The following is a 15,643-nucleotide window of genomic DNA, read 5'->3' on the forward strand; positions in this document are numbered from 1 at the left end:
GTTCTTGGAACAGCCAGGAGGCCGGTGTCACGGGATTGAAGAGGACATAGTAGAGGGTAAGGTGTCAAAAGTCTGGAAAGGTAGGAGGGGGCAAAGTCATGAAGGGCCTTGAATGACAGAGGATGTTGTGTTTGAGCCTAAGGTGGTAGGGAGCCATCGGAGTTTGCTGAGTGAGGGCGTGACATGGTCAAGCCTGCACTGTGGTGGCTGAGTGGAGTGGGCAGTGACCTGAGGCAGGCTGACGCAGCTGGAGGCTATTGGACGATGCGGGTCTAGCATAATGAGGGCCTGCATCCGTGGGTGACTCTTCATCAGAGATACTGCAAAGGGAAAAGCTGCAGGCCTTGGTAGCAGATTGGACATGGCAGGTGGGAGGAAGTGGGGAGTCCAGGGTGACTCCTCCATTTCAAGGGACCGAGAGGATGGTGTTGCCCACAACCTCAACAGGGAAAGGAGGAGAGGGAGGGCTGAGGAGGAAAGGTCACAGATCCGGTTTTGGACACGTTGAGTCTAACTGTCTACTGGACATCCTCTGAGATGTCTGAGAGGCCGATTGGATGGGGGTATGAGAATCATCAGCATAGAAAAGGTAATGAAATGTATGGGAGTGAATGAGAGAGAAGAGGACCCAGGACAGAAGTCTGAGGGGCACCTAGAATCAGAGGCGGCAGAGAAGGAGAGTCAGAGAGATAGGAGGAAAACCAAGGGAGAGAAGGCGTCCTGAAAACGTAGAGTGTTGGGAGGAGGCAGTGATCCACAGGGTCTGAGGCCACAGAGAGGTCAAGGAGAAGGACAGCCGAGGAAAGGCCACTGGATTGGGTCCCTAACAGAGGCTTGGTCACTCTGGAGAGAGCAGTTGCAGCGGAATGATGAGGTCAGAGGCCAGACTGTATGGCGGAGCAGATGGAGACACTGGGGGGCAGACAGGTTAATTGACATTGTGTTTGAGGGTATGTCCACACCTATGGAGTAAGCATCTTGGGTGGAATTCGAATCAAGGTCTTTCTGACTCCAAGTTCAGAGCTCTGCCCACTGAACCATGCTGGGTTTTGGGGGGTGGGGTGGGGAACAGAATATTTGTGGAACTGGGGTACCGGGAGTTAGCCCCTCCACTTCCACTCCCCCAGTGGGGACTGAGGAGCAAACTTAGGGCAGTTTGAGTGGATCTACCTCAGAGAGATCGATCTAGGAGGCAACTGGGCGCCCCAGGGGCAGGAAGGATGTGAAAATAGTGTCAGGACTTTGTCTGTGAGCTCTTGACCCCGGCACTTTCTGCCAAGGGCTTTTACCTGCTTCAAGGGGAGCTTGGGGGGGGGGCGCTTGTACCTGGGGGTTCCTGAATCCGTTTTTGGTTGAAAGAGTCAGCCATCATACTACAAGCAGAATCACATCACCCCATAGGGACATGTCTCCACCTGGCCAACCCAGAGAGTGTGTGTGTGTGTGTGTGTGTGTGTGTGTGTGTGTGTGTGTGTGTGTGTTTATGTGTGTGTGTATCTGTGTGTATGTATGTGTGTATGTGTGTCTGTGCTTATGTGTAAGTGTGTATGTATGTGTCTGTGTTTATGCGTGTGTGTATCTGTATATGTGTATGTATGTGTGTATATGTGTCTCTGTGTGTATGCATGCATGCCTATGTTTATGTGTATGTGTGTGTCTGTGTGTATGTATCTCTGTGTGTGTGTGTGTGTGTGTGTGTGTGTGTGTGTGTGTGTGTTCAGAACACCCTGGCTCTCAGCAAGTCTTCTCTCCAAGCCTCGGCTGCTTCTTCTGAAAAATAGGGTAGTAGCGCCTCGGGCTTTCCCCTCTCCGTCCCCAGTTTCCTCAACGGTGAAACAGGTAAACAGCTGGAGCACTCCCTGCAGTGTAGGGGAGAATGGCCCCAAATCTTAAAGGAACGTAATGTGCTCTCATTTTTTCTCTTTTGGGAAGTCCTCAGTTTCTTCATCTGAAAAATGAGGACGTTAGAGATGCTGGATCCAAGCTCCCTTCCCGCTGTCAATCTATAATCTATGGCGCTGAATTGTTGGCCTCCCTCCCCTCCCCCATGAATGTCTTAAACATCCATAAAGAGAGGGAGTCTTTCCTCGCTTCTTTTATTGCTATTTCAATAAACTGAACCAGTGCCCGCTGAACAGAAGAGAATCACGCCTGAAGAGCTTGCCCTTTCTGCTCACTCTTCCCCTCCATTACTATCCTCTGCCCATTTCCCTCTCCACTCTCATCGGCACCCTTCCCTCCCCCTTCACCTGGCCAGGAGGCCAGACAGGATCTCTGCTCCCTCTCCCCTCCTCCTCCCCAGCTAGCGCCTCTCTCTCTCTCTCTCCCCTCTCTCCTCTCTCCCTCTCTCCCTCTCTCTCTCTCTTTCCTTCTCTCTCCCCCCCTCCTTCTCTCTCTCTCCCTCCCCCTTCTCCTCTCTACTCTTCTTCTCTCTCTCTCCCTCTCTCCCTTCCCCCCCTCTCCCTCTCTCCCTCTCTCCCTTCCCCCCCCTCCTTCTCTCCCTCTCTCCCTCTCTCTCTCCCCCTCTCTCCCTCTCTCTCTCTCTTCCTCTCTCTCTTCTCTCTCTCTCTCTCTCTCTCTCTCTCTCTCTCTCTCTCTCTCTCTCTCTCTCTCTCTCTCTCTCTCTTTCTGATTTTCTCTCTCTTTCTCTCTGTTTCTCCCCCCCCCATTTAAAAACCTTCCTGCTCAGTTTGCTGCCACGAAGATGCCTGCTGGCCTTTAAGTCTTTTCTGTAACTAAATTCTTTCTCTGGTTCTGTACCCCACCCCAGCCTGTGCCTTCATTTAAGAACTCGTTGTAGAAAACAAAAAATAATTATGATAATAATGATACTGGTCATTGACATTGCTGTCTTCTATTTGTTACTCCAATGAAGTACGTGCTATTATTATTATTATCAGATGAAGAAAACTGAACACAGTGCCAGGCACATAGTAGGCACTGAATAAATGCTTCCTGACTTAAGGGCGATTAAGTAAGTGACTTGACTAGAATCAACGTGGTTAGTGTCCGATGCAAGATTAGAACCCAAGACTTCCTGCCCCCATATCTATACTCTGTCATTTGCCAGGCTGATAGAAGCTTGTTTGGAATGGGTCCTCTTCAGAGGACTGCAGATTTAGAGCTGGCAGGGAGCTCAAAGGTCATTGAGTCCACCACCAGCCCCATTTTACAGATGAAGAAACTGAGGCAGGCACAGAGTGATTAAGCGACTCATCTAGGATCACTCAGTTATTAAGTGTCTGAGGAGGGATTTGAACCCAAGTCTGCGTGGCTCTAAATTCAGAGTCTGATGCACGGCGTCACTGTGCTTGGTAACTTCAGAGGTCGCAGGTTTCTAGGAGCATAGGATTATCGTCGTTAGAGCTGGCTGGGGACTTCGGGCCATCTGGTGTGATCCCTGCGTTTATGGCCCTTCCACACCTGAGAAGCGGCGACCTCAGAGACAGGGAGGAAGACCAGCCTTCAAGACTCAGTTCGGATCCATTCAGGCTGTGTGACTGGGTGCGGTCCAGGAGCCCTCCAGCTTTGCTGTAGGGAGGCTCCTCCCCAAGATCTCCCTTCACAGATGCCGTCACAGAGCCATCAAAAAACCAAACTAGCCTGGAGGGGGAAGTGTGCCTGCCTTCTCCGGACCAAGAGGTAGGGACCTCAGGGTGCCTAGCAGGACATCAGCACCTACAGATCCAAGTGCAGGTATGTGTTTATGTGCATATGTGTAGATACACGCAGATCAACCACAGACAGGTGTACGCACACGTATGTGTACACATACACACGCGTGTACCTACATATATACATGCCTGTGAATGATGGCCAGCGGGGGGAATTTGTTTTGTTTGACTATTCACATTTGTTGAAAGGGTTTTTTTTGTTTGTTTTTGGGGGTTTTTTTCTTCTTTTTTTCAATTAGGAGAGGTGAGAAGGAAAAAAACCAGATTTTTGTTCATCTAAAAAATGTAATTAAAAATTTAAAAATCGACTAATCAAGTATTTAATGACAGCACCTGACACATATTTGAAGCTTGGGGAGGGAGGGGTGTGGAATTATTTTTATCATCTCATATCATCCTCATAATAGCACTCTGGGTTTGCTAGTGAAAATGTTATTTGTAATCCCCATTTCATGGTTATTCAGTCGTGGTCTGACTCTTCCTGACCCCCTTTTCAGTTTTCTTGGCAAAGATCCTAGAGTGGTTTGCCATTTCCTTCTCCAGCTCACTTTACGGATGAGGAAATTGAGGCAAACAGGGTGAAGTGACTTGCCCAGGGTCACAAAGCTAGGAAGTGTCTGAGACCAGATTTGAACTCACATCTTCCTGACTCCAGGCCCTGAGCTCTATCCACTAAGCCACCAACTGCCCTTATATCCATTTTACAGATGAGGATTTTGAGGCTCAGAAATATTAATTGAATTGCCCAAGTTCTATTTCACCCTACCTCACTTCCCCTTTCTTCCTCAGGAAAAAGAGGGAATGTTATTATAATCTCTAAGATAATTTTTTCCTAGGCACTCCATGGTTTCTTGTGCCTTAGGCAAATAATTTCATTTTGCCTAAGTGAGCCTCAGTTTCCTTATCTGTAAAAACGAGGAGGCTGAAGTAGCTGGCCTTCCTTGCTGTCCTGTTGGACAGGTCTGTGACTCCCCTCTGCAGAGGGCTGATATCTATGCGTGCACTCCAATCTCACTGCCATCCAGTAGCAGGGGTCCATTTCATTAACAGACCCCAGTTTAGGAGGGAGCCTCAGGAGAGAGGGGCAGCAGGCATGATGGCCTGGGGGGGAATCTCATTCCACCTGGAAAAGAGCCATGACTCTCATTTGCATATCCTCGACCTTCTCTCCGTTCCAGGGAGTAGTAATTAGCTTCCTAGCTAACAGCTGCCAACCCTGACCCCTACACCCTGGAGCAGGCTGAGGTTCTGCAGACAGTGGCGGGTGCTGCTGGGGGAAGCCAGGGAATGAGACCCTGAAGTGGCACCCAAGGGCACTGAATGGGGCATCAGAGAACCATGAGGGCTTGTGCCAGATGTCACAATGCATACAGTGAAAAGTGTTGATTCTGGAGCCAGAGGACCTGGGTTCAAATCTCACCTCTCCATTTACTACTCGTGTGACCTGGAGTAAGTGAGATGTGAGTAAGCTCTCTGGGTCTCGATTTTTTCATCTGTTAAATGAGGGATTCAGACTAGATGGCCTTCAGGGTTTGGATTAAGGGGCTTTGAGGTTCCTGCCAGCTCTGGTTCTGTGGTCTTAGGTCAGCTCCTCAGCAGACAGCCTGAGGCAAAGCCTAATTGTCTCACCTCAGTTCTACTCCCTCTGCTTCTCAACAGCTATTGACCGTAGGCCAAGGAGCCCCCCTGCAAACCAGTCCTCTAATTCGTCTCCACTGGTTCCCCCCCACCCAAGACATTTCAGCCCTCTCTTCGGCCCTGGCTAGGTCTCAGTACACTCCCGACAATGCTGAAGTCCTCACTCCTTCCTCGAAGAGGATCATCTAGTTTCCTCCTTCATGTTGGTCCATCATGCCCCAAGAATAGAGGAATGCTCTCTTTCTGGCAGTTAAGGCCCTTCAAGATCTGACTCCAGCCTCCTGAGGCCCTATTTCACACTCAAATCCCCTCATTTTACAGAAGAGGAAACTGAGTCACAGAGAGGGACAGTGACTTACCCATTGGTAGTAAATAAGAAAGCCTGGATTCAGGTCCAAGGCCCTTTCCACAATGTCCTAGCTTCCTCAGTCTCTTGTCTTGAATCTAAGGATGGTGCTAACGTGCCGTGTCATGTGCTCATGCCCAGCCATCTTTTCCTCAATCTGATTGGGTAGGGATTTGACAAAGGACCCTCTCCTTCCTTATGCCGTCTTGAACACCACTCCAATACAGACACCCTTTCTTCGAGTGACAGGGGGTCATTTTGAATTCTTTTCTTATCATTCAGAGTGTTGACAGATCTCACCAACTTCCTGTCTATGGAGGACGAAGCTCTTAATGCTCTGTTACACTTTCGTAGTAATGATGAATTATTGTTATTATGAATAACATTCATTCTCAGCCCCAGCCTATTGCCTGTCATGACTACCAACCAGACTGTGCTGGAGGTCAATCCCATTTTATAGACCAGGTTCGGATTGGGCAGGTGCCCAAGCCCATGCTACTGTCTAGGTACAAATCCAGGCCTCCCTAGTCTAGGGATCAGTGTCTTAGCCTCCTTCCTCTCTGAAGACAAGCTAGAGCTTAGGTCTGAATCATGGGTCTTTGACTTACTGCCTCTATGACCCTTTCACTGGGCCTCAGTTTCCTCAACTGTAAGATGTGGGGGGTTGCACAAGAGGTTCCTTCCAGCTGATACTATATCTTGGAGTCAACGTCTTGAGGTCAAATCCTGGATCTAATTCTTGGGCCTTTTCTTTCCCTGGGCTTCAGTTTCCTATCTATGAAAACAAGGGTGGATTTGCTGAAGAGGCTGAAGAGGCTAGTGGTTATGGCTATGTGTGTGTCTGGCAGGGGGCAGAGGAGTATAGGAGATGTATCATGGTGGGAGGGACCTGAAAGAAGTCACCACATTGAAAAATAACTTTGAAAAGGGGTGGGCCTCTGACCTACCCAGGACCCCAGCAGGACTTCAGAAGCCTGATGCCAGAGCATCCCACGCCCCTGTGGGCGGGTGACGACTCAGACCAAGACATACATGTTCACACATGGCCAATATGTTTACTCGTTTAGCTTGGCTACACTTCTTCGGGAGGAGGTAGGGAGACCTAGTGGATAGTAGGAGAGATGATAGAAAAGACCAGCAATTATACATTTAAAAAATAACACAAAAGGGAACAAAAGGGAATTCGCAATGAGATGTAAACAGGGGCAACCTTATTGCTACCTTGTTCAATTTAATATATTTTATGTCAAATATGGTAAATTTAATATACTCTAAAGCATTTTAAAAATAAAATATATGTAATAGAATTCTATGCTTTTATACACCACCTTTTTTTGTATATGGAAATCTTCATTGAAATGTTTCTTGATTAAGTTCATGGTAAAAAAAAAAACTATTTTAAAAGATCATGTCAATCTCTGAACTAGTGGGGAGCCTTGAAGGCCTGGCTGAAATGCCCTTCCTTCCGGCCCCTGAACATGTCATCAGTGAAGAGGTTGCCTGGAGGAAGGGGAAGTTCTGGCCCCAGCGTCTTCTAGAGAGGCCCCAGATGAGCACCCAGGCACCCAGAGAGGGGATCTCTGTCCAGTTAAGGCAGACAAGATGACCCCCGATGTTCTTCCAGTGGCGTAGATTATTGGACAGTACTCTCCTTCCCACGGTCCACGTCCCAGGCAAGCTTCCTGCTTTTCCTCATACATCACCTTTCTTCTCTCATCTCGGTGCTTTTGCCCTGGCCGTGGCCCATCCCTGGAAGGCACACCCTTTCACAGCAACTTCTTAGAATTCCCTACTTGTCTTCAGGACGTAGCTTGAGCACAGCTGTCCATAGGAAGCTTTTCCTGATCTCTCCAAATGCTAGTGCCTTCCACCACAAAAACTGCCTCTGATCTGTGTTGTGTAAGGCTAACTGTACGCATGTGGTCTTGCCCTGTAGAAGGTAACAAGGGTGATTTGGCTTTCATCCTTGCACTCACAGTGCCTAGTTCAGTGTTTGGCACGGCAAAGGTGCTTGATAAATATTTCTCAATTCACAAATTGATGTTTGTCTGTATGTATATGCATGTATGTGTATATCTATACATACACGTACTGTGTATATGCATATGCACGTGCACACATTTGTGTTTGAGAGCCAGCAGGAACAGGGCTGGATTCGGAGTCCGAGCACCTGGATTCAAATCCTACCTTGCACGCTTTCTCGCCGTGTGACCTTGAGCAAGTCACTTAACTTCCCTGGGCCTCAGTTTCCTCATCTGTAAGATGAGCGGCTTGGTCTGGTTCTTCACTTTGCGGGTGTGTCGGAGCCCTTTAGCACGCAGTCTGGTGAAGCCTCCAGCCCGTTTCTCAGAACCATGATATAAAATTACCAAGGACACCAAAGGGTAGTGAAAATATAAATGTGTATTTTTTTTTCCTGCCACGCTCACAGATCCCCAGGTTAAGAACCGCAGGAGCAGACGATCCCCAATAGTCTCTTCCAGCTCTAAGATTGTGATCCCAGGCCCTTAGATAACCATGCCCGGAAGCAGCTTCAAATTGATTCTCCTTTGGGGTTCTGGGCCCACCCCGCCCATTCCCGGCGGAGCGACCAAATTAACTTTCTAAGACGTAGGCAGCCCCTGACACTCTCCTGTTCCTCATTCTCGAGGGGCTCCCTCGTGCCTCTAAGATGAAATAGCCCCTGGCCTAGAGCTGGATAAAGAACCGTGGAGAGATCGACCAGAGCCTCTTCATTTTGCTGCAGAGGAGAGTGGCACCTGGAGGTCCAGGGACTTAAGCAGAGCTGGGGTGTGCGCCCAGGTGCTCTGCTTGCTCATCCTTGGCTCCTCCCCCTATGCTGCCCCAGCTCCCCGGGGCGGCCTCTGAAGCCTTCCCCAGCCTGGCTCTAACCTCCCCGTTTCCCGGACTCGCTGACCCCCGAACGAACGTGACATTCTGACTCCCTCTGCACAGGCTGTCCCCGATCCCCGGAACGCACTGCCCCTCCCCTCAGCCGCTAGGAATGCTTCCTTCAAGGCTCCGCGGGTCAGGTGGGCCCTGGGGAGGGCTTTCCCGAGCTCCCACCCCGACTCGGGAAGGCTCCCTCCCCTGCGGGGGCGGGAGGAGGCTCTGCGGCCCGCTTCCCCGCCCCATGGGAAAGCCCAGCGAGGGAGGCTTCCAAGCCACACGTTCTAGAGAGAGGAAGCCAGAAGACAGTCCAGGAGTCGGTCACTTCTCAAGTGTCCTGGGTGGAAGACAGTTCCTGCCGGTTTAGTGGCCAGTAATGGAGCTCTGCTCAGTCGTTCCCCGCGCACGCATGGTGAGAGGTGGGGGGAACCCGGGTACCGCTTAGAGTTGGCTCCATCCTCCCAAAGCAGGGGGCGTGTGGTGAGCACATGCTCCGTGGCATGGCGCCTGCGGACCCACCGCCCCTCATGCTATACAGTATTAAGGTAGGAGCCAGACTATATGACCGCTGAGGACCACCCTCTCCTCCCCGCCCCTCCCCCGTGTCTGTCTGTCTCTGTCTCTGTCTCTATCTCCCCAGTTCCCCACGGTTCAGTTTCCCAGGCAAGGGAAGGTAGAACCTGTAGGGTTCTTTTCCTTGGGACATGAAAGCCAGTCAAGGAGAGTTCTTGTCCCATTGGCACCACCCTCGTTCTTAGGCTCATTCCTTTCTTTCCCCTCCCTTCTTCCAGCCTCTATCAGTGCCCAAGACCCCCTTCTGGTGTGCATGCCCACCTATGGCTGCCATTCCCCAAGCAAAGGATGGGGAAGAGGAGAGGAGAAGGTCACCGAAAGTCTCCATGCTCATGGGCAGCCCTCATGCCAGGCACAAAGGTCCAAGTCACTTGAGGGGAATGTTTCTCTGCTTCATGGTTAAGGCCCCCACTGGGATCCTGGGGAAATCTCTGAAGTGGGGGCCTTGCCCTGTCCTTGCAAAGTCAGATTGCCTGGCATCCTGCCATCCCCCCAGTGCCCTTCTCTGGGGACAGAAAACCGGAAACAGGCCTAGTTGGTGCAATTCAGCAAGATAGTGGCAGACCTGGTCAGACCACAACCCTCCTCGATGCCTGCTTCCCCAATTCTCTTGTGCACTGGAAGGGGGGAGGGGGCGCTAAGCAGTAAGGCATGAACTCAGGACCCAGGCTACCACAGACAACTGCACCATGAAGACCTGGGGGAATGGAGGTGGAGAGTGGCAGACAAGGAGGGGCCCGCTGCCGGCTGTGCCCACATCGGCCTGCTCTTTCCCTCCGGAGGCTGAATGACAAAGTGGGAGGTGGTATGATGCTGTGGAAAGAGCCCTAGGAGGAAGAAGACCTGGGTTCCAGTCCTGCCTCTGACGCCTACTCCCTGAATCACAAGACAAGCCATTTGGCCTCCCTTGAGGCAGTTTCCTCATCTATAAAATGAGAGGGTTGGACTGCATGGCCTCCAACTCTGGATCTAGGATCCCTGAGCCTCAGTTTCCCCAGCTGTAAAATGAGGGGGTTGGAGAAGAGGGCCTCTGAGGTTCCTTCCAGCTCTAGAGCTGCGACCCTGTGATTCTCTCCAACATCCTCACACCCCATGATTGCTCATGTCAAGCAATGCCACCAAGTGACAGCTGGGCTCTGCCCCCACCAATGCCCCAGCCCCTTGCCTAAACCGAACTCCCATTTCTCCAGCCCTCCACGGTTTGCAGAATGCTTTCTTCATGGCCTCTCTGTGATATAAATAGTGCAAATGTTATTATTTCCCAATTAAGAGATGAGGAAGCTGAGGCATGAGGATAAAGAAAGTCAGCATAGCACAGTGGAAGGAGTGTTGACCTCAGCCTGGGGAGGCCTGGGTCCAAACCCAAGCTCTGTAACCTGTGGGTTCATCACCTGACCCTCTGAGCCTTCCTTTGTCTATTTAGAAGATGTCAACAGCCTGATCGACCCTCCTGTGGCTCGCCCAGAAAAGTGCTTTGCAAACCTTAAGATGCTGTGGAAATGGGAGTCACTGCTCATTCTCCTTGGAGTCCCAATCTCCCGACATGGACGTGTGAGGTCCACAAGGAAGCACAGGCTTAGTACCCAAACAATCCAGAAAGGCGGAGAAAACAAGGCCATGTGGGGTTTCACTGACAATCTCAAGTCCACAGGATCCTCAGGTGCCCCTGGCTAGCTGGACAGAGAGGCTGATGAGTGCCAGCGTAGAGGGGAGAGCTCAGCTCTCCTCAGACGGGCCCCCTCTCACTAGCCTCTCCAAAGCTACTTGGGGCTCCAGGACCTCTCTCTGTGGTGTCTTCTTCCGGGGGACGACCTCTCCTTGGCACAAAGTGAGCACTTTTTAAGTGCCCTTCATTCATTGGTCTCTTTTATTCACTCATCTTTCTTTCCTTCTTCCTTCCTTCCTTTTTCTTTCTTCCTTCTTTCTTTCATCTGTCTTTCATCCTCTCTCCCTTTTTGTTTCTTTCTTCTTTTCTTTCTTCCCTTCTTTCTTTCCTTCTTCCCTCCCTTCCTTTTTATTTATTTCTTTATTCCTTTCTTCCTTTTTTCTTTCTTCCTTCTTTCATTCTTTCCTCCCTTTTTTGGTTTATTTCTTTATTCTTTGCTTTCGTTTTCCTTCTTTCCTTCCTTCCTTTATTTTAATTTCTTTCTTTCTTTTCTTCCTTACTTCGTGTCAACCACCAAGCATTTATTACATACCTCTGTGCCGGGCACTATGTCAGGTACTGAGATACAAATACAAAAAACAGGTGAGGCAGGCCCTACACTGCTCAAGGGACTTCCACGAAGTCAGTTAGGACCATGAGCACACAAGAATATACAACATCAATGTGAAGTAATTATTGGGGAGACTTACCCAGGGTCACACAGCTAGGAAGTTGTTCGGTCATGTCCAACTCTTGGTGACCCCATTTGGCAGCTGAGGAAGCTCAGGGAAGTCTGCACGTAGAACATGGTGCTTGCACAGAACTGGGAAGGAAAGAAGATGGTGGAGAGGAGGAGGCACGTGTGAGGAACAGCAAGAAGGATAGTTTGGCTGCTAGGGTTGGGGAGAATAACGTCTAATCAGGTGGCAAGTCACTCCGGACTTTCAGTGCCACACAGAGGAGATGGTATTTTATCTCAGAGATAATAGGGAGCCAATGAAGTTTACTGAGTAGAGGAATGCCATGCTGTCCTCTCTCTTCAGCAAGATTTCTTTGTTGTCCACACTTAATGAGAGTTCCCAGTAAGACACCTCTAGGTGAGTCCTTCCTCCAGTACAGATGACATGCAACTCATCTAGAACTTTCCAGCCTGGGCCATTCCCAGCCTTGTCCATGTTTTCCCATAAATCTTCCATAGGAAATCTGCCCAACATGTGAGAGACCTTCCTTGATCTGGCTCTTTCAATCTTTTTAAAAAAAATTTATCAATTTATTTTTAATTTTCAGCAATCACTTCCATAAGCTTTTGAGTTTTAAATTTTTCTCCCTCTCCTTCCCCAAGACGGTACGCAATCTGATATAGGCTCTACATATTCATTCCTATTAAACATATTTTCACATTAGTGATGTTGAAAGGAAGAATTAGAACCAATAGGAGGAACCACCAGAAAGAGGAAACAAAACAATACAGAAGGAAAACAAATAGCAAATAGCATGCTTCGATCTGCATTCAAATTCCACAGTTCTTTCTTTGCATGTGGTTAGCATTTCTTATCACAAGGCCTTTGAAGATGTCTTAGATCCTTGTATTGCTGGGAAGGGTTAAGTTTATCAATAGTAGTCATCGCACAACGTGGCTGTTACTGTGTACAATTCTCCTGGTTCTGCTCATTTCACTCAGCATCAGTCCATACGAGTCTTTCCAGGTTTTTCTGAAGTCTGCTTGCTCATCATTTCTTATAGCACAATAGTATTCCATTACATTCATATACCACAACTTGTTCAGTCATTCCCCAGTCGATAGGCATCCCCACAATTTCCAATTCTTTGCCATCACGGAAAGGGCTGCTATAAACATTTTTCTACATCTGGGTCCTTTTCCCATTTTTATGATCTCTTGAGGATACAGCTCTAGAAGTACTATTGCTGGGTCAAAGGGTATGCACATTTTTATAGCCCTTTGGGCATAGTTCCAAATTACTCTCCAGAATGGTTGGATCAGTTCACAACTCCACCAGCAATGCATGAGTGTTCCAATTTTCCCACATCTTCTCCAACATTTATCATTTTTCTGTTTTGTCATGTTGGCCAAGCTGATAGGTGTGATGTGGTACCTCAGAGCTGTTTTGATTGCCATTTCTCTAATCAATAATGATTTAGAGCATTTTTTCATATGACTATAGATAGCTTTAATTTCTTCATCTGAAAACTGCCTGTTCATATCCTTTGACCATTTATCACTTGGGGAATGGCTTCTATTCTTATAAAATTGACTTAGTTCTTTCTATATTTTAGAAATAGGCCCTTATCTGGGTCTTTCAATCTTTCATGAATGCCAATGTAAAACCTGGGCCAAGTGGTAGTTACTTCTCATTCTTGCTGCAGGCCACCCTCCTTATTCTCTGGTCAGACATGTCCCTGCTGATGCTTCTTGTGGCATTTCTAGCACTTGGGTCATCATCATTAATGTGCAGCAGCCAATGTAACCCACCACACATCTCTACTTGCCCTTTGGATTTGGGCTATTTGGGTTCTTCTAAGATGCTAGCATTCCATGGCCCAGCCACAGGACATCCCTAGAAGGATGCTTTGCCAGGACCACTTCCATCCGTGTAAACTCATCCGATCTATCTCTCAGGGCCTAAATTTCTTTACCTGCAAAATGGGGACAAGACTTAGGCTATCTACCTTGCTCTGAGGAAATCACCAAGTGCCATTTAAATGTGAGTTATGATTATGTAAAATAAACTAAGACCAATAAAATCCCCACTGGGAGAGGGCCCAGACCTGTGGGATTTCCTTGATGTAGGGGGTGCCTAGGGAGGCATCGCAGGACAGCACCTTCTCCACAACCTATGGTCTTAGAGAGTTTCCTAGAGCACAGAGAAATTAATGACTTGCCCCAGTCCAGGTAGGTATAGCAGTCAGCTGGTAGGACTTGAACCCAGGTCTTGCTGGCTCTAAGGCCAGCTCTTTGTCTGCTGCACCAGACTATCTAATGTTCACAGTGTAATTCAGAGGCTGTGTTTGCATGACTAGATGACTTATAGATGGGTTAAAAAAAAAAAAAGGAAGGAAGGAAGATGGGGCAAATGAGCACCAGGAGAAGGCATTTCCCTTTGCCTGTTGCAGAGATGGCAGACCATGAGGGTGGACCACAGTGGAAAGCGTCAGACTTTTTCAATATGTTGGTTAGTTTTCTTGAATTTTTCCTCCTCTTTTTTATTCTTTATTATAAAGAATGGCTCTCTGGGAAAAGATAGGGGAGGACACATTGAGAAATGTAAGTGATGTTAAAAAATATTCAATAAAATGTATTTTTTTTAAATGGATTCATGGCAGATAATCAAGGATAAGATTTTGCCCCCCCCATTTCTGGTAGCCTTCAAATGTTGAGCACAAGACAGATCAAGTACGCCCACAACTGAAATAGGCTCATTCATGTCTATCGAGCAATGTCTATGCTCTAAATATTGACACGTCTCTCATGTTCTCCGGGGGACACTGCGTAGTTGGGACTTTTAGAAAACAACAATGACTCAAGAATCAAAGCTTGCGAGTGAAGAGAGAAATGCACAGTGGGTATGGGAGGGATCAACTGAGATATCCTTCAGGAAATGTACAGCTGGAAAAGCCCGGGGGCCCGTCATGTATCCTGGCCAATGGAGAGCAAATGCTAAGCCCAAGTATTGTATCGGTCACCATGAAACACAGAAAGCTCCAGCACAGCCAAGTTGCAAAGCTCCCAGGTTAAGGAGAAAATATTGGAAGCGAGAAGAAAGAAAAACCAATTTAAATACCATGGAGCTATAATAAGGATTACATAAGACCTAGCAACTACTACACTGAAGGACCATAGGTCTTGGAATACTACATTTCATACAGCAAAAGAGTTGGGATTACAACCAAGTAAAATATAATCCTGAATGAAAAAAGTGGATATTTAACAATCTGAAGGACTTAATTGTGACAAAAGCTGCAGAACTTAATGGAAAATTCAACATATAAGATCCAGGAGAAGTATAAGGTAAACATTAAAGACCAATTATAAGGGACTCGATAAGGTAAAATTGTTTACTTCTTATACGTGAAAATATTATCAGTACTCTTGTGATTGTCATCATTATTTGGGTAGTGTGAAAGAAAGGCATATGCCGAGCTGAGTATGATGGCGTGACTCTAAAAAAAAAACCTGTGTAAAGAGGGATATTTCATGTAAATGAGGCATAAAAAGAAAAATTGATACAGAAGAAGCTAGTAGGGGGGAGGGCAGGTAGTGTTGGAACCTTACTGTCATTGGGAATGGGTTAAAGAAGAAATAACATAGATATCTAGAATGGTATAAAAGTCTTCTAAATTCAGAAATAAATAAGAGGGCAAGGGACTTCTGGAGGGGTAGACAGGTTAAGGAATAGGGGGACAAGACAGCAGGTAGAAATAAAGCAGAAAAGTGAGGAGGGATAGAAATAGAGTGAGAAGGATAGTGAGGAAAAATAGGGAAAAAAAAAGAAAAATAGGGAGGAGGAAAATACACAAGTAATTATAGCTTAGAATGTGAATGAGATGAATTTACCCATAAAATGGAAACTGATAAAAAATTTGAATTCAACAATATGTTGCTTTCAGGAAATGCTATAAAAATGAGAGATACAAAGGTAAAAACAAAGGTCAGGAGTAGAATTTATTATGTAAAAAAAAGCAGGCATAGTAATCATGATCTCAGATAAAGTTAAAGTTAAAATAGATTTAATCAAAAGAGAAAAATCAGGAAATTGCCCTATGTGTCAGCAATATTATTCAATATTGTTTTAGATCAATTAAAATAACTAGACAGTATAAAATACTTGAAAGTATACATGCCAAAACAGACACAGAAAC

General features: G+C 47.4%; 1 long non-coding RNA gene across 1 annotated transcript; it reads left to right on the forward strand.

Moving 5' to 3' along the window:
* The first annotated feature begins 8,411 nt into the window (after positions 1-8,411).
* On the forward strand, positions 8,412-14,451 carry LOC144454844 (uncharacterized). Its single transcript, XR_013483404.1, has 2 exons — positions 8,412-8,959; positions 9,339-14,451. It is a non-coding gene; the product is annotated as an uncharacterized LOC144454844 (long non-coding RNA).
* Positions 14,452-15,643: the final 1,192 nt, after the last annotated feature.

Source organism: Phascolarctos cinereus, unplaced genomic scaffold (genome assembly GCF_003287225.1).
Source record: "Phascolarctos cinereus isolate Bilbo 61053 unplaced genomic scaffold, phaCin_HiC Scaffold_1;HRSCAF=81, whole genome shotgun sequence".
NCBI lineage: Eukaryota > Metazoa > Chordata > Mammalia > Diprotodontia > Phascolarctidae > Phascolarctos > Phascolarctos cinereus.